We start from the raw sequence: 20,527 nt of genomic DNA, 5'->3' as shown, positions 1-20,527 counted from the left end.
TCAGCGTAAAACAAAGCTTATGTCAGGGCCAACTGTGCTTCTACAACATTGGTGTTGGTCTCGTTTACCGACCGGCCGTCCTCGTCCCTTAAATGATTGGAGTCCAAATTGGTCCAATCCAAATGAGCAAGAGTGTCCAGCATTCGGAGATAAGTGGTGTTGTCTCCATGATTATCGCCAAGGTCACAATCGGAGTGGAGTTAGTTACTTCCGCAACGAACTGCAGAAGCTCGAAGATTACATGGTAAATTGGGAGCCCTACAACGCATTGTTAAATCAGATACCGTGTAAGCTGCCATCACGAGTTAATGCCGAAAGGGGTGTATGGCTAGCTCGTGTGCCACTTGTGCACTTTTGGATAATTGAGCATTATTATCCAGATCGTGTGATGAGGCAATTTGGGTATGCACAGCCGCTCCCGCCACCACTGCCGCTCCCCGAGGATGAGGTACGCCGGTTACATAAATTTGTTCACAGTTCCAATGTGGGCATAGTAAATTGGTCTAATGTGCACCAGAATTACGTAAATGAGGCATCTAATCCAGGAGACCACTTGGTTGTTCCAACCGGGTATTGGAGTCATTACGACATATTGGGATATCGAAGTTGGTTCCAGGAAAATGGCATGTTCAATATCTTCTTAGGAAAGCGGTGCATAGAGGGTCTTGATGATCCCATTCCAGAATACAGAGACGAGATTGGCGAAGTAGGGTACATTCCCGGTGCCCCGAAATCTACACGTGATGTAAGTTTTATAAGTTAAAGATATTAATGAGATGTTATTATTCTTTCAATGGACTTATCATTTTTTTTATTTTGTAGACATTACGAGGGATAAAGATAATATCAGCAGCTGTGGGATTGACGAAATCGAGGGCACTCAAGAAAATAGGAAAATTTTTTCTGAAAGCAAGTTGTGGCCTTCTCAGAGACAACGGTATGGAAGCTAAATTGCAAAGTATGTTGAGGGAGGCCGATCTTCCAGACAATATCGATGACATCTCAGACGGTGATAATCCAGAACACATCCCTGACTTGCCACAAGACATAAATCCCAACTATCACGAGAGATGGATAGAAACAACGCACATGTGCCGATCAGAAACAACGCACATGAACTTATTACCAATTACCTCCAGACGAAACCACCTCATGAACCATCCCCATGTCTGGAAACTCTCTTCCCCGACTAATGCAAAAGCCAGAGGAAGCAACTGGTTCTCAGCATCGTAACCGCACGCTATCAGCAATCTCCCTTGATACCTACCAGAAAGGAAGCATGCATCAATACTAATGATTGGCCTGAGATGAGGCACTGCAGCAATGCACGGACCGTAAGCCCACGCAGCTGCCTTAAACAACCTTTCTGTTGGATCATCTGTGGGTTCGTGCGCAACTCCGAATTTTGTTCCTGGATTGTCTTTTTTAATTGCTTCCAACAATGGAGTGAGAAGGTCGTAAGATTTTTCCCAACTACCGAATAGTTGTGCGATTGCCAGCTCTCGACCACGCCACAACTTGTTATATTTGGGAATGATTCCCTTGTATTTTTTACGGACTAGCCCTTTAACGCTTTTAATGGTTAAGGCAACATTCTCCCTAATATCTTCTCGTATAACATCGGCGACAATTTTTGCAGTTAATTGTGCATGATCGGTACGAGAAGCATCAGCATGGCATGTATGTGGTCCTGAAATTGTTCTAATTTCCCACTTAGATGAAAATAATCCAGACTTAGCATACAAACGCCACGTACACCTCGTGTCCTTGCAATTGACTACCATGCTAGTTCTATTGCTCCCCGTAATTTTTACTTCAATATTCTTTTTGATGTGATAACTATTTATTTTCAATTGTAGGGCCTCTTTTGAAGAGAACTCATTACCTACAGCAAGTGTATCATGAACATGATTCGGCCTACTGAAGAAGTTGACATCTGCGGGTTGAAATGCTGAGGTGTCATTAAAGCTTGCCACAGGGTGACTTACACCGCGGTCACTTATGGGAAAATGTTCAGCCTGAACGCGTGGTGTTTGGTGTGATTGTGTTGACGTATCATCTCGGACATCCCCTTCTGAATCAGCTTCATTATCCCAGTCAGCGTCATCCTCACATGAGTCAGCGTCCTCTTCATCATCACTTTGCGGCACATCATCAAAATCAGCATTAGGATCAGCTGCCTCCGGTGGATCGATCCATGGGCTATTCTGATTACTGTATTCTGTCTGAACAGACGGTGACAACTCGTTCATATTGGGATAAGGATGTAGATAAAGGTCTCGCCTCGGTGTTTGTTGTGTTGGATAGGGTTCGAAGAAACTGGGACCCGCATAGTTATCACTATATTGGGTCTGTTGAGGGTCTTGCCTCGGTGTTTGTTGTGTCTGATAAGGTTCAAAGAAATTGGGACCCGCATAGTTATCACTATGTTGGGTCTGTCGAGGTTCTGAATTTGGTTCTGGTACCATACTATTAACAAATAACTGCGGTTGTATTTCACCGATGATTGGAACCAACTCAATGTATAAATCAAGAAAAGTATACTGGGTTTGGGCACGCATACTTTGGATATAAATACCTCTCCAACTCTGATCGCACACGATTTCAATTTTCTCATAATAACGTCGGGTTGTTGTACCCACATTAACCCGTGCATGTGCTTTTAGGTTATACTCATTCTCGGAATATCCAAGTTGGCGATAAATTTCACCTTTCACATCATACCAACCGTGTTCATCAGTCACACTCAATGAAAATTGAGGACTAATACTATACTCTACTCCTTTACGACCCTGTCGTATTTCACCACCAAAATAAATTCTCAACATCAACATGATTAATTATTTTTATAAATTAACCTGCACAATAATAAATAAATCACATATTATTATTATTATTATTATTATTATAATAACTAATATTAATTAAATTATTCTACAAGAGTTACTAAATGACATATCAGAAAATAACAAAATCATTTAATTGAACAAACATAAAGTTCAATAGTTACGTAAAAACAAATTAAGTTTGATAACATTTTAGTGATACTATTAAATAAAAATTACATAACCTACACCATAATGAATAAATTACATATTACTATTATTATTATGTTAATAAAAACTAATATTAATTAAATTATTTTATAAAAATTACTGAATAATATAACATAAAATATAATTGAGTTACCTGTTTGAAATTTGATTTTGCAATTAACAACTTCTTTCTGTCTCTGACATTCGCTTCTGACGTTCGCTTCTGCTTTCTGCGTGGAGAAGAAGAACTACGCGGAGAATGAGAAATAGATGCTCAGCGGGGCGTTAATTAGTGGACGGGACCCGTCCAGGAAATTTTTTTTTTTTTACGGGTTGGGACGGGATTCTTCAACCCGGCCTGCGAATTTTTTTTTTTTTTTACGGGGTGGGACGGGATTCTTCAACCCGGCCTGCGAAATTTTTTTTTTTTTTTTTCGGGGTGGGACGGGATGCTTAAACCCGGCCGACAATTGTTTTTTTTTTTCCCGTGATATTGGTTAAGCCTTTAATTAACCGGGACGGGTTATATAATCCCGTCCGGTGGGACGGGTTATAAAGGCCCGATCTACCTAGTTTTCGAGAAAAATTAAAATCATTGTTCTTTTTAAATATTTAATTTAGTTTATTTCTATTAATAAAAAATTCGGCATACTTAACACTGGGCCCTGACAAACCTTAGTGGGGATTTTTAAAGTTAAAAAGTGTGACAAATCTTAATGGGGATTTTAAAGTTAAAAAGTGTGAACTTTACTGTTGCTTCTGAATAAATTCTGGAAAAGCATTCGTTGATCTGGATGCCATTGTTGACTAAAAGAGCAGACTGCAGACTTTGTAGTCCAGATTCTCTGAAGTAACTCAAATTTTGAGTTATGATATGACTCGAGGTGAAATTGAAATGCACGGATTTCTTCAATATTCGTACAAGAAAAGATCTGACGGTGTGGATTTAAAAACAAAATTTGAGTTACTTTAGGAAATATGAATTCGACTAGACCGGTCAAAAGTTGACTCGTTGGGTCTCACTCTCACAAATCGGTCAAGATTTGCTCCCACTCTTGGGGCCATTTCTGATGTTAATTTGCTCAAGTGAGAATGATGGCAATTAAAATATTCCGGTCCATGCAGAAATTCAATTCAAAGAGAGATATAAGATTGATAATTTAATTTCAATTTCAAATTGTAGGTGTCATTTCATCTACAAATTTATAAATAAAAATATTTTTAATATATTTTTTTAAAAAACGTCACTTTGGCGAAATCAAAAATTAATTCTTGTTCATCTCAGAAATTATTTTTTTGCGATGTATGAGAATTTTTTAAATTTTTTAACGCTAAAAAACAACCAAAATTAGTTACATAAGTTCAGTGCTTCTGAAATTAATTTTAAATTAAGTATAGTCTAACTTTATGTGACTATATAGATAGTTCAAAGGCAATAATGAAGAATTTAATCCTTTTCTCGTTGAATTTGCCAGATACGATGAACAATATATTTGTTTTGAGAGAATTAATTTTTAATTTAGTATCAAGGACATATAGTTTTTACATGAGAAGTCATGAATTCAAAATTTACAAAATGAAAAAATCATTTATAATATAAATAAAAGTTTGAAGAAAAATAATAGGCAGAATGTATTTGTTTTGACATCCGTACTGAAACAGATAAAAATCTCCCGTAAAAAAAATCAAGGAGGCATTCCTCGCTGAAAAGTAGCCAGTACTCGTTGTAAGAAAGCAACTGATGATATCACTTTTTTTTTATATGGATCAGATCATTTCTCTTTCGGTATGATATTACTGGAGAAAATTAAATGTCTATTCAGAATTATTAGAATAGGGAGTTATTCGAGAATAGAGAATTTTTTTTATAAACCATAATTAATTACATTAATTTTAGCAAAGCAGCATGATTACTTTTTTTTTTACAAAAACTACAAGGACCGAATCCCCAATTTAGTCTCCACATTTTACTATTTTATAGACCGAATTGGGGATTCAGTCTCCCTTTATTTTGAAACAGAGGGTTGTTCCTGACAGAAACAGGGGCTGTCCCTAGATGAAACAGCTTGTTCCTGGCAGAAACAGAGCCCAAACAAGGGCCGAAACAGAGAAAAATGCGAAAAAATAGGGACTGTTCCTGGCAGAAACAGGGGCCGAAACATAGGAAAATGTGGAAACCAAATTCCCAATTCGGTCTCTCCAAAAAGTAAATTTGGAGACTGAATTGGAGATTCAGTCCTTGTGGTTTTTGTAAAAAAAAAAAGTAATCATGTTGTTTTGCTAAAATTAATTTAATTAATTATGGTTTATAAAAAAAAATCGAGAATAGCTATTCGGAATAGCAATGTGCATCCAAACAATAATTTGCTATTCATAATAGTTAGAATAGCTGCTATTCTCTATTCCTTGTAAATATTGGAATAGCTACTATTTAAAAGTGTGGAGAGAGAAAAAAAATGTTTTTTTTTTCGGATTTCTGCCAACACAGACCTGAAATGACAAAATTGACACCACTTCTATTATCTCCATGTCGTGACAATTTGTTTAAGACCCCATTTGCCTGTCTTTCCTCTTAATTAGCACTTTTTAACACTATTATTTATCGGTTATAGCTATTCACTATTCCAAATGTACAATCCAAACAATATTTTTACTAATTCAAATAACATTATTTTCATACTACTCTAAAAATCACTATTTTTTTTCTATTCTCATTTACTTTTCTAGCTATTCTAGCTCTCACTCTATTTTTTAAGTTATATTATATTGCAAAAAGTACTTCGACGTCGGTAATTTAAAAATCAATTTCCACAACAAAAGTCAAAGCGCCATGTAAAGTTAAAAATTCATTTTGTACAATTTAATTTAAAATGACGGATTTAAACATCTGATTTTATTATTCTGTGTGAGCAGTACATTCAGATAAAATCTAAATTATTTAATTTTATGATAGTATGTGAACGGTTAAAAGATAATATTTTTATGCATGTTTTGACTTGTCAGCCGATTAAAAAATCACAGTAGGTAAAGTGTTATACATGTTATTCATCAACCAACAATTCCAACCAGTTTGATATATTCTATTCAAATTTGTGCACATACACAATTTGATCTAAGCTGTATGAAATGGTGTGATTAAAATGTTAGATCTAGGAGAAAAATAATATTTGTAGAACCCACTTGCATGCATGCATCCTTCAGACTGATGTCTAAGTTTTACCAAATTTATTAAAATCTTATATTACCATCCATGAATTTCAATTGAATATTTGCACTTTGGCGTATCTTTGAATTAGTGCATATCAATTTACAGTGCATGTAGTTGATAATCTTTCTCGTATATCTCATCTTATTACTTGTCAAAAATATGATTTAAAATGATTAATAGTTTCCTTCCGAGGATTAAAAAAATCTTTAATTTTAATGCATGAATTTTGTGTTAGATTTAATTGAATGACTGGATATAATAGTTGGGAATTGGGATAGAGATGCTCCAAGTTTGAAAAATCTTGTTGTATTCCCTAACGGTCATGAAAACCAAATTGAATCAATTGAAAGCTTTATTGTGACTCACTTAAATATATTTCTTAAGATCTCTGTGATTTGAATTGGAGATCTTAGTTGGTTCTACAAATGGTCTTTAAAGACTAATTTTATCGAATGATCATCAGTAAATATTATACCTTTTTTTACACAATTATTTTGATATAAATTTTATTATTTACAAACAAAAAGGTATTAAATATCTTACTATGAAAAAAAATATTGGTGTAAACCAGCGTAGATTTTAACAGCAATTTTTTTGCTTCAAACAGTGAAGAGGTGAGAGAGAATTTGCCGATTTTTTTATTTATATAAAAAAAATAAAAAAAATTTAAAAAAATATCCAAATCCCGATTGAAATTCGAAAACTACCCAAACCGGTTATCCAATAACCGGATTTGGGACAAATGACCGGTCAATGGATTCCCGAACTCAACAAATATAACCGGTTAATCACTAATCAGAAAGTTGTATTTTTTTTTTAAACAGAAATTTCTAATTTTTTTATTTTTTGTATTAAAATATTAGAAATGTTGAATATATTTATTTGAAAATAGATGGAATACAATAAAATTTGATTTATTAGAAAGACTGCAACAAATAACCCGGATCAATATTTTTCAGGCCAGATTTTTCATGGCTGTAAGAAAATTTAATATATTTCTTTATTGGAAAAAAATAAAAATGCTTAGATTCTGAGTTATTGATCCCGGTTCAAAAGTCACTTCTATGTAATCTAGAAAATATTGTGATCCTTCTAGGACATTTAATTTATAAAAAGTTGTATCTATTTTGAGAATTCTTTTTTAATAACAATTATTAAATAACTTCAAGTTTTTATTTTTTTATTCAAAAATAGATACAACTTTTCATAAATTAAATGTCCTAGAAGGATCACAATATTTTCTAGATTACATAGAAGTGACTTTTGAACCGGGATCAATAACTCAGAATCTAAGCATTTTTATTTTTTTCCAATAACACATAAAGAAATATATTAATTTTTCTTACAGCCGTGAAAAATCCGGCCTGAAAAATATTGATCCGGGTTATTTGTTGCAGTCTTTCTAATAAATCAAATTATATTGTATTCCATCTATTTTCAAAGAAATATATTCAACATTTCTAATATTTTAATACAAAAAAATAAAAATTAGAAATTTCTGTTTAAAAAAAACACACACACAACTTTCCGGTTAGTGATTAACCGGACATTTATCCCAAATCCGGTTATTGGATAACTGGTTTGGGTAGTTTTCGAATTTCAATCGGGATTTGGATATTTTTTTAAAATTTTATTTATTTTTTGGATATAAATAAAAAAATCGGGAGAATTTGTATCCGGACCATTACATTTTTCAATGGTTGATTCTTTACGGATGACATTGTATAAAATCTATAGTATTTTTGTATATACTAGAAATTGATTCTTGTACTATGGAGCATGAACAAATTATAATTTTTTTACGCAATGATGCCTACGGGCTTGTCTCAGAAAAAAAAAAATAGACCACCAATTGAATATAGCAATAAAATAGCACGGCAAAATAATTAAATATGAGCTAAACATGTCACAAATTATAGCCGTTGTAATATATTAATACAAGCATAAAATAAAAATTATTATTACAAAAAACTTTATTTTAGTAACAGAACTACAAACTTTTAAAAAAATAGAAAATCTGTTTAAATTAAGCATATAGCATTATTCTCAATGATCGTACGAAGGTCTTCGTTTTCATTCATTGTTTCATTGGTTTGAGAAGCTTCATTTTGATAGTTGCCAAAGAGAAGGATGATCAGAGTTCTCGACAGATACTTCATACACTACTAGAATCGTAACTTATAGCAAGGGGAGCACCTGTTTGTTGCAAGGTAGAGATGGTCCTTGCAATAGAAATGGTGTTTGACCAGGACTGGAACTTGTTGCAAGGGTAGTCCCTTGCAACATGTATCGCATGCAAATGTATGATATGCAACCATGCAACTGTTTTATATCTACCATTGCAACTACATTTCGAGGGTAAGATATTATAATTTATTGGAGGTCCATGCAACAGCCCCAAATCATTGCCTTGCAATTACTTAACCACATGTAAGATACTATATTTTATTAGAGGTCAATGCAACTACTTAACCCCATGCCCTTGCAACTAGTTAACCCCCTAGTTATATTATATTTTATTGAAGGTCCATGCAACTATCTAACCCCATGTGCATGCAAAAGGTTGGACTGGCTGTTCTCATGAAATTGCATGGAACTACCCTTGTAACTGTTTAATTCCTGGAGACAAGTTTATTTTTGTTTATTTTATATCTCCTTTTTCAATGAATATATTTAGTATAAATCACAACAACATGAATAACAACAGTTTATAAGAATTCAATATTTTGATAACTTAAATTTTGAAAGTTAGAACAAACATTCCAAAACAATTGAGAAACAAAAAAAATTGTACAAACAATACAAAAGTAATTGACAGAACACGCATACAAATATTGATTCACTAATATTAAAACTCTTGATGGGAAACATCGAGGTCTAGAAACCAAATTCATCCTCACCTAATTGGTCCATGCCAAACTCATTGTCACTTACGATTATTGGATTGTCCTCCTCTTCCTCACTTTGATCCATGTCCAACTCTTCGTCACCTCCCTCGATTGGGTTGTCCTCCAACTCTTCCTAACCTTGCGATATCGTATCCTCTACTAGCTCAAACTCATCTATTTGAGGGGCCATACCATTCCAATCAAATTCTTGATCAATTGAAACCTCAAGTGAATGATCCGGCATTTCGTCTTGGAAAAACCTTGTTGAGTCCATCATAATCTAGCTGAAAGAAAACACAACAATTTAACTCTGATTGAATCAGTCCACAATTGGACCTTGCCATCAATATACAAATCAGACCTTGTCATCAATATACAAATCAAGCTAATACTTCACTTAACAGGAGATGCAAAGAAGATAGCACAATTTCAAGCTTATATATTGGACCGTATCACAGGACAAGAATAGAACATCTAATTCACCTTCAGAAATAATATTTACTAACTTACAATGATTTTTGCATTAATTACAAAATAGCCCAGTGATGTAAAGTAGTTCCAAGAACCAAAAGCTCTTGAAAATAATATGTACCTCTTTAGGCATCTGGTAAAGAGTTCCCTCTAATGAAACAAGGGTAGTGACCATCTTGAAGTTAGCTGCACTTTTTTTTTCCATTGCAAGTCATGTTCATGTGGACCTTTTTTTCACTAGTATTAGGATAGCTGAATAAAATTGTGCAAAATGTTAAACAAAATATAATTAAAATAAAATTCCTATCTGTTTGACAGACTTTACTGAGCATTAGGATAAAATAAAATAAAATTCCTATCTTTTGGGCATCTCACCTAGCATACAGTTAAAACAAAGCATTAGGATACTTGTACCTTCCATTTGTTTTATCCTTTTTTCGACATGTTTGGTTTTCATTTGCAAAAATGATTTTGTTTAAGGACAATGGAAGATGAGTTAGGATAATCATATTGGGGCTAGTTGACTAGTAACTACATAACACATGCTATAACTCCGTGTGTAATATGTAGCCTCTCTGGTTTTGGTATGAGTTTTGGTCTATGTTGGTATTAAGGGCTTTGGAAATAGAGTACATAGATGATGGCTGATTTCTTCAATTTATTTTTGGTTCAGGCATTTTGTCAAACACTTTAAATGCATGCATCAATGCAACAAAATTTACTCAAACTTACGAATGCACGTGATTCAATGGGGCATTTCATCAAACACCTCGTGGCATAGTGGAAGTGTAAGACACAAATTGTGAGACAGCGAGAGAGAGAGATAGAGAGAGAGAGAGAGAGAGAGCATACCATGGATAGAGAGAGAGGCAGACTTCTCCAATAAATTGAGATCAAGTGCGGCCTCACCTCTAAGGTTGATCAATGGCAAGCCCTTCTAATTGAATGAAAATGTGAGATCAAGTAGATGCACCGTTGTTCTCAAAAAAATAGGTGGGAGTCCAAAATGGTGTGGCGGTAGCTAAAAGAGGTGGAGGGAAGTGACCAAAATTAGGAGGGAATCCAAAATGAGGAGATATGTTGCCAAAATTTTGGAGGGAGGAGTGAGGATATGTTAGCTCAAGCATATCATCAAACATCTTGAGTGCGTGACTTGAAAAACTAGGAGGGAAGTCCAAAATAAGATGTGTATTCTAAGTTTTATCTTCAATTATAAAATTAATTTGTAGGACAAAGTTTTATGTTAAATAAAATTTGTAGTAAAGTATGGATATTTGAAAATTTTCTGAAAAACTACAATAGTTAATCATAAATTAAACAAAGTTATGTGAATAATAATTATATGTAATGTATGAAGGTGTAAAATTTGTGGATATTTTATAATACAAAGTTTTATCTCAAAAAAACAAAATTGTATTACAAAATCTTATCTCAAAAAAAATTTATAGTACAAGTGGAATAAATTTAACTTGTATTTTGGGAAAAAAAATAATGAAAATACAATTATAACTTGTATTCTAGAACTATTTACAATTTTACAAATAATCTGAAAAAATTCAAATAAAATTTATAGTACAAGTGGAATAAATTTAACTTGTATTTTGAGAAAAGAATAATGAAATTACAACTATAGCTTGTATTATGTAACTATTTACAATTTTACAAATAATATGAAAAAAATTCAAATTTTTAATGGTTTTTATTACTAAACCATACTTATAATTATTAACTTTATAGAATTTCATCATTGTTTGTCCCTCTAACATGTGTCAATACTTGTCAAAATATTTAGTGAAATATAGTCAATTAACATTGAGATTCCACTTTAATTTTAGAAAATATTTTTGTGACGGAATTTATATTAATGAAATTTATGTAATAATTAATGTTATGACATGTTTATTGCTTCATTAAATAGTTTTGACACATTACATTATATAGTATTACATGCATGTTGCATATATGACTCACATCTTCTATGTATAAATATGAAACATAAACTCTTGCTTCATGAGTTAATGAAGACGCACGAAAATATGTTGTCTTTTAGTTGATCGGAACCGTTTAAATTAAAGAGCACTATATTTATTGTCTTGTACTCAAGTTTGATCAAATTATGTATTTATTTACCCATCCATCTAGTTGATCGAAAATCGAAGCATCGTATGGCCATAAACATTTTGTGTTGGATCAAAACTCATAGGTAATAAAATTTCCAAACTTTTATATTGGTCACGTTCAATGTTCTTCCTTGATCATTTTAAAACAGATTTGGAATTATTTTATTGCAGATCGACCGTTAATTTTTCACATGAAAATGAACGGTCCGAAAAATACTTTCTTAATTTGAAGGGACATATAATGATGAAAGTTTATAAAAATGTCATGTATAATTATTATTTGACCATATGAAATATAAAAAAAATAAAAATAAAAATTTTGACTTTTTTTTATACGTACTGCTGTACATACATTGGGTGGTTAGTATATATATCAAATTTCTATGTCGTCCGATAAGTAAAGAATGGTCTTGATTTATTCATTTTGATAGTTGTGAGTAAAGAGTCTCAAAACTCTGAGGTAACATAATATTTCTATTCAGATCCGGCGGTAGATAATGCATAGGATCCTTTAGTATTAGTGCATAAAGATGATCACATGGTCCAATCTAAACACACATATTATGTTACCTAAGAGTATATGAATTTTTTATTGACCTCTAACTTTTCATTTCCTTCGTTCTCTCTGAGCAGCCGCCAAACTTAGGTTTTCCATATCCAGAGTTTCATCTTTCCCCCAATTTTTTCACCTTCCCTCCTATTTGTTAATTTCCCTCTCATATTTCGTCACAAAATTTTCGTTCCCCGCTCATACGCTAAACCCTTAGATCCCACGCCCAGCCATTTCTTGTCAGGCCCCAATCAGCCGCTCCCTACACCACACCCCACTTCCTCTCAGCTACATCCCCTCTTCTCCGGCCAGCCACTCCGCTCGCCTTCTTTTTCAAAATGAAATCCAGCGCTCGAAGAGCTTCAAAGCTAGGGTTCCAGCACCGAGAGACGTAGCTATCGGCCATGTGAGGCATAAGAATTTGGTGCAGAGATGGTGTTGGAATGGCGGTAATCTCCCTCCCTCTCTCCGCCTTGTTTATATGTTTTTCTCTTCTACCCAGTTGCCACAGATTGGTTTCTAATGTTACCTTACCGGCATGAAAAACTGAAACTGATGTGGTTATAGTCACGTGCGAGGAGAAATTATTGAACATCAGACATCTATTTCATCACCTTCTGGTTTTTGAAGTAATTTTGAGCATTATTTTGTCAAGATAGCATTGAGGTTTTAAATTGAAGAGAGAGAGAGAGAGAGCATACAAGGTTTTCCATTGTTGACCAGAAAATTAAATGAATCTGCAAAGCATACCATTAATTAGAAATGTTTAGTTCCAGATAATACATTTGACAAGAACATCATTTCAGAAGCAAAACATACCACATTGACTAGCTCTCATGATTGCATTACTGAGAAATGGTACTTTTGAGCACATTGTTGTCACAACTTGCATTGCCAACACCAGTTAATTAGAGATAAAAATCTCTCTTTCTTTTTCCTATCTAAAATAGAGAAGAACTTTTTGATGGAGGGGTTGCATCAAGAGAAGGAAAATGACATTGATGTTTTTCTCTTCTACCCAGTTGCCTTGTTTATAGAGGTAAATTATCATCTTTGTTTTGTTCGAATTTCATGTTTGTCCACAAAATAGTACTTGTAAAAACTGAAACTGATGTGGTAAGTATAAAACTCTTTTCTTCTAACTCTCACAAAAGTGGGGTTGCATGTTGACTGAGAAAGGTAAAGTGTGTGTAAACAGAAGATGTTAATATATAGATAATGTTATTGTCTGACATGATGCATGTATCAAGGGAACCTTAGTTGAGCATGTTGTTGCAATTACTGGTAAATGGGAAATTGGCTTATTCTTGATTGATGCAAAACTACTAGTGAAATTAAATGAATGGATAACATCATGCTATTGCTAAATAAACTAAAACTGAACCAAAACATTTAAAAAAAAAAAACTGAATTTCTTGTCTGTTTTATAATTTGTGCTTGTGCTTGTGCTTGACAGAAAGGTCATGGAGTGCTTGATTCAAATATCAGAGCAGTTAGAGATACAACTCGCGTTTTCTTTGCTCTTCCTACAGGAGAAATTAAAGATTAAATTGACTCCAAAAAGTGGATATAGGTATTGCCTATTAACCTATTACCTTTTTGCAAATTAAATGCCCATCATTGATCCTCATTGAGTATCAAATTGTTTTTGATACAGAGTGTTATCACATTATTAGACCTATCATTTCGACTTGTTTCCATACGAAAATCTATGTTTTGAACCAACAAAGGGTGCCTTTTACATTGAACATCCATAGAATGTGGTACTGCTAAGTTTTGGTTCTTACTTTGCAGGAATCAGGCGAAATTGGGCAAAATCAGGCAATTGGCAGACTTCAGGAAGCTCTGATGCGAGTCGCATTCATCTGGTGCGAGTCGCATCCAAGCCCAAAGCGACCTGCGATGCGACCCTCACTGCTCTCTCTTGAAGACCATCTGATGCGAGTCGCATCCACCTGATGCGAGTCGCATCAACTGTTGCCGCCCAGTTCAAATTAAATCTGACAAGCCCAAAGTCAACTCGGTTGCCTATATAAGGAGGTCCTGTGCCAGAATTCGGAGAGCTTTTTCCCCCTCTACATTCCAGAACACAAAAAGAGCGAAGATCAAGAGAGAAGAAGGAGATTGGAGCTTGATTGAAGAAGAAGAGAAGGGAAGATTTCAAGATCCTCTCCAATATACTTTGGATCTTCGAGCTCCATCATGATTTGCTTATTCTCTCTCTCTTTCATGTTTACTTTTGTTATGCTTGAGTAGATCCCTGTTTCTTAGGGTTAAGATGTAATCTCCAAACCTTTTCTTTGAGTTGAATGATGTTTTGATCTAATGTTGAACTTGTGTGATTGTTGTTTGAGTATTCATTGTTTGCTTGATTGTGATTTCTTGATTGATTCTTGATTGTCTACTGTTAGATGTCTATAGCATCTCTTCTAGTAATTTGGCCTTGATGTATCTTGTAATTGTAATTGAGCACTTGAAGTAGATCTAAGATCAATAGTAACCGAGAGGTGAAATTTCTATTATCGAGAGGTTATAGATACTTCTAGTTAACCAGACAATCAATCTAGGTTAGATACCAGTAGGCGAGAGCCACAGGTCGAAGCCTCGCACAAGAAATCAACTTAGATACGAACTCATGTCAGCTCTGCTCGAGGGCCATGCGACCCGCATCAGAGATGATGCGAGTCGCATCACACAGGTCGCATCAGAGATGATGCGAGTTGTATGATAGGTCCAGAGAAGGGAAAGTTTGGAGATGAAGTCTGAAACCCTAAGAACACCTTTTATAATTGATTCAAAACCAAACCTTTTAATCACTTTCATTTACCTTTAATTGAATTGTCTTTTGAAATTTAGAAATTGAAACAAATCAAACCCAATTCTTCAAACTTCTAGTACCTAACTTGGATTTGTGAAAGTCTAGAATTGAGTTTAACCGTCCCTGAGGATCGATACCTTATTTTACTACACGGATATGATTGTACACTTGCAATCCTAGACGTGAGTGGATTCAAGGTTTAAAACAAGTACAATTAGTTGTATTTGGAACTTTGTAAGCACACTCTGAGAAGCGAACACAGAGGTTACCAAAAAGTTGGAGAAAACATAACAAAGGGAAAGTTGGAAGTGTTTAGTTATGTTAGTTTGGACAAAAGAAAAATCAAAATTTGAAAAATAGTGGGAAGATTATCACAATTTTAGTCAGACTCATTCTCCCTACTTTCATTTTAAGAGGGGTAGTAACATTAAAAAAATCTCTAAAAAAATAATAGTTGTTATTTTTATACTATATATAAATTGCTAAAAGTATTTTCTATTTTGTAGGGATATGATAGGATCCGAATAATATACCTATTTTCAAAGTGGGACCACAAGCAAGTGCAATTTCATGTCTTGGATGATGCAGTTCTTCAAGGCAAGTGCATTTTCATTTTATGAAACTAGGATAAATTCGTAGTTATTATAATGGTGGAGCCCTTATATCCAAATCTACGTCTTCAAGACAAGTGCATATTTATGTGTATTTGTATGTTAATGTGCTTTTCACTTAAATTATTACTCGTAGACATTTAAACACAACACATATGTACCATAAATTAGTACTGCCACTGGTTTCAAAATTGAACTGACAAGGGACCCTTCTATATATACTCCTTAAATGTACCAAAACTAGCTCAAAGAACAGTGTGTACAACATAATTAATTTTTATAAAAGAATATGCTATAACATCACAATTTGGTTTACATAACCAACAACTAAATCCAGAAGTGTCATTCCAAGCACTACTGACTTCTCAAGACAGACAAAAAATTGCAAGTAATGATGCTGCAATGTTCAATTGGTGGGCAAATCCAACTTCGACATGAACCAGGGATGTCTAGTAGGGTTGTCGATATTTAGGGTAAAGTATTTTGGTTATATGGTGGGTATATTTTGTTAACTCATAGGGGGGTGAGTTTATTTTGTTAATGCTTGATAGGTGGGCACATTTTGGGTATATTTAGAAGCTAACTCTTTTATAATCAATGATGTTGTTCTACTTCTTTTTATATTTTTGGTTCAATGTAAGATGACTATACTATGTTGGTCAATGATTATTAGTTGTTTTATATTTATGTTTCGATGTGTTTTATGTGAATGTTGATGAATGAGAAACTAGGAATTGTAAAAAATTACTGGGTTGGTACCAGATTGGTACAGAGAGGGAGGATTGCAGAATTGGAGCATGCTAATTTCCAGCTATTTTCTGTTATTATATACGTTGGTATGTCCATGCAAATAGTATAAACTGCATTCAAAACATGTCAATAATCACCCATGCAATAAGCTAATAATCTTCCTATGCTAATAGTCAAGTGGGACCCATATTCTCTTGCCTTGCATATAGTCAAGTGGGACCCACGGGTGTTAGCCTTGCATATAGTCTAGTAGGACCCACGATTGTTAGCCTTGCATATAGTCAGGTGGGACCCATGCTGCCTCCCCTTACAAATACTAAAAACGGGGTCAACTCTGAAAGTAGTTGCATGCGTCCTTGTTGCAAGGGTATAGGCTTGCAACAAGTCTATTGCAAGGGAGTCCTTGCAACTACTTAGCAGTTGTGAGGGAAGTTGTTACAAGGGCATAGTTGAAAGGGTAAACGCATGCAACAAGTGTTTTCGGGCTTGTTGCAAGGGTATCGCCTTGCAACAAGCTATTTTTCAAGGCATGCAATAAGTTAGAATTCTAGTAGTGATAATTGTGTGATAAGTTACTTACTTTAATTATGCAAATTCCTTCGTTTATCTTTTTACCCTTACACCTTGTTTGGATGGAGAGTAGAGGGAGGGAGGGAATGAAAGCGAATAAAATTTTTTCATTAAATCGTGTTTGGTTGATAAAATTATATTGGAGGTGAAGGGTACAGGAGGTGAAAGGTTTAACCTTGTATCATTATAATTAATAGAATCGGTTTTCCTCTCAAATTGGAGTGTAACGGATGAAAATAAATTTTGTTACAAATATTTTTAGAAAAAATGACACAAATGTCCAACTCTATATCTTACATATATAATTCTCATACAAGATTTTTTTCTCGAACATACAACAATCACCGAATTTTTCATTAACCTCCTAAATTTTAATCAACCAAACAAGAAATAAGACGGAAATGAAAGTTAAATTTATTTTCTCTCATTAATTATCCAAATACGAAAAGGCTAAATATGTTAATCTTCCTTTCTATTCCATTCCATTCCATTCTCTTCTATTCTTTACTTTCCATTCCTTCCTCTACTCTCCATCCAAACAGGGTGTTAATTTCAATAGAACAATTAATCCGACATGTCCTTTATTGTCTTTTCTCTTTAATCTAAAGACACATTTCATGCATCATGATATTGACCACCTCTATCACATTATAAAACCACATATTTCTCTTATTTTGAACCACTGATAGATCATGTGTATCCTTTAGCCGAGTAAAATGCTCTAACACAATTGAGCGGATCTTTACGAGTTTCATACTGTAAATTGAGTATTGAAGTTTTTCGGCCCCTTGTTCGAATAGAATTAATTATCAATTCATCAATACCCATATATTAAAAAAATATAAATAGATAAAACAACAAATAAAGAATAGTTAAATCTGATAAATCATTTTCAAATATTAAAAATTGTGTTCTTTATCATTAATGTCGTACTGTAATTTTATTATCAAAATGCTTAACTTTATTTTTCAAAAGTTTATCCAAAAAGCCAAGTGGCAGAGGAAATATTGTCAAAAAGAGATATTTAAAATGTTTTATTTTTCAAAATAAAATAGTGAATAGTCGAAAAAGAAAGAAATATCACACGCAATTCAAAGTGCAATTTTTATCTCATTAGCAACTTAAGTTTTTTCAGCCAAAAATACCCACTAAAAAAGTAAGAATGGTTGTCAATTAAAGAAAAAATATCAATTCATTATACTTTATTAATAAAGTGTCTATAGAAACATAGAACTATAGAAGTAAACAGTCATTTTTTAAAAATTCTGTCACCTCTTTGCTGCTTTGAATCAAAAGCTCGCTGTTAAAATCTACACCCGGTGTAAACGACCTAATCTGTAACTAGCCTAAAAATTTATAAAGTTCTACTTGACCGAAAAGGTTAATTAATTCATAAATAATATATGGTCTGGTGTGCCAGCCACAAGATCAAAAGCTGCAGTTTTTATGGTCTGTTTGACCAAAAATATTTCATTAAATTAAATATCGGTAATTAAATTAAGTCCTAAATTCGATTCAATTTATCAGTTTGTTCACTATCCGAAAACAAGAATTTATGTATAAAACTAATTCCAAAATTAATATAGAATTTATCACTAGACGCGCAATAGATATCATTGTCTAGTTGTATGAGTAGTTATTCTCTTTAGTTCCTTTTTGTTCCAGCAGTTACTCTCTTCAGATTCTTCTCTGTGTTAGGCACACGCACCAGTGACAGCAATTGTGTCTCTATTAGTATCTGCACGAACAGATTCGAAATAACCGCGAGTTAGAGTACTAATATCGACTAACAGTCCCCTTTCAGTCTTTCTTTTGATCTCTCAGTTTTTGAACTGGTGCGAATAAACAATCAGATTTTTTTCTCTTTTCTCTTCTGTCTGAAAATTGAACAATTCAAAGAGAGAACCGAAAATATCATATGTATGTATATATATAATACAACACATCAGTTGATCGCACCTATTGATCGAGCCTATTTAGAAGACCTTATGTCCTTATCCAAATGATCAGATCATATCAAATTATATTCAGATCAGAAATTTTGGACCTACAGATATATACAACCCAATAATACTTGATCTATATTATAATTTCATCAATTAACTATTAATTATGGTTCAAAATACTATGACACGTAGAACATATTTCTAACACTAAGAAAAAGTCAATTGATTTGATATATCACTTGCTAATAATTACTATCGATTCTAATTTACTGGATCCATTGATTCATACTGGGTCTACACGTGTTCTTTTTTACCAAAAAAAAATCTTAATTGATCTTATCATTAAGGGATGAGTAAAGATCGCGTAATTATTGTCAGTACGTACGTAGTGGGATCCTTATCATCGTGACAGGCTGGTCCGGACTAAATAATTCACGGGTGAATGAAGCCGCTAATTAATGTGGCATGTTGAAAGCACTATTCTACAGTCTACACTTAAATGTTTGTGCTCAATTAATTATATTGTGAGCGCTTTAAAAGACTAACACAAAGGTTAGGTTAGGTTGAGTAACTGTTAACTATTTTGGTTGCATTTTTGCGGACATTATCTTTATATTTACTGTCAAGTATGAGGAGGGTTCCACAACTTCCACTGCACCCAATTTTCAGTACTCCCAAATACTCCTAAAATTTGCACGAACCGATCTCTGTCAAAATCCGTGCCGATCAAAAGAACACCTATAGAGATTTGGCTTACAGCAACACTACTCATGTACTGGACGCCTCCAGCTCTCTCTCAGCAATTGGAGTCCTCCTTCCCGACTTGAAACCGGAATTTTTTTTTCCGGTTTGGGTAGTTTTCGAAAAAAACAAGCGGTTTGGTTAGTTTTTTAAATTTATATATTTTTTTGGGTATAAATAAAAAAATCGGGAATGAGGCTTAGGAATTCTCGATTCACGTACTCACAACAGTGCCTCTCTTTTTTTTTGTTTTTCTCCGATACAGGGGTTGCGGCCTCTTCCTTCAGCCGCATTACATTCCTTTCTCCACTTCTATTTCTTGCACTCATTCTATCTTATTGCCGCATAGAAACTCCTAAAATTTATTCAACAAGTGATCTTAATTAATTAATTGATTAATTTCAATAATGTGTTGCTTCTAATTATTTTGTTTGACTAATTTGCAAAACATACAATGATTGTATTTAACGATTTCATTGTATGAGTGAGTTTGCATGTTCAAAAACATTATAATTGCAAGATTAAAGTTTGAACAACCAAAGTAATCAATAAGACTTTATGAAAATTAAGATCATAAATTGTAATATCAAATAGAAAAATAAAGTATATTTGAGATTGTTGATTTCAGATATTATCTGTTCGGTACGGAAGCAAGCCTTTCAGTACATACTGTACTGAATGGTACCGAACGGATAATGAAGCATTGCAGTACGGAACATTTCGTATAATGAAGCATTGTCGTACAGAAGATTTATTCCGTTTGACAACCGTTCGAAACGGAATAGTTCTGTAGCATTTAGGGATTCCCAGTTTCACTCT

This window comes from Carex rostrata, chromosome 20 (genome assembly GCF_964058835.1).
Source record: "Carex rostrata chromosome 20, lpCarRost1.2, whole genome shotgun sequence".
Lineage (NCBI taxonomy): Eukaryota > Viridiplantae > Streptophyta > Magnoliopsida > Poales > Cyperaceae > Carex > Carex rostrata.
The sequence above is the reverse complement of the archived record's forward strand: the minus strand, read 5'-3'. Positions refer to the sequence as shown.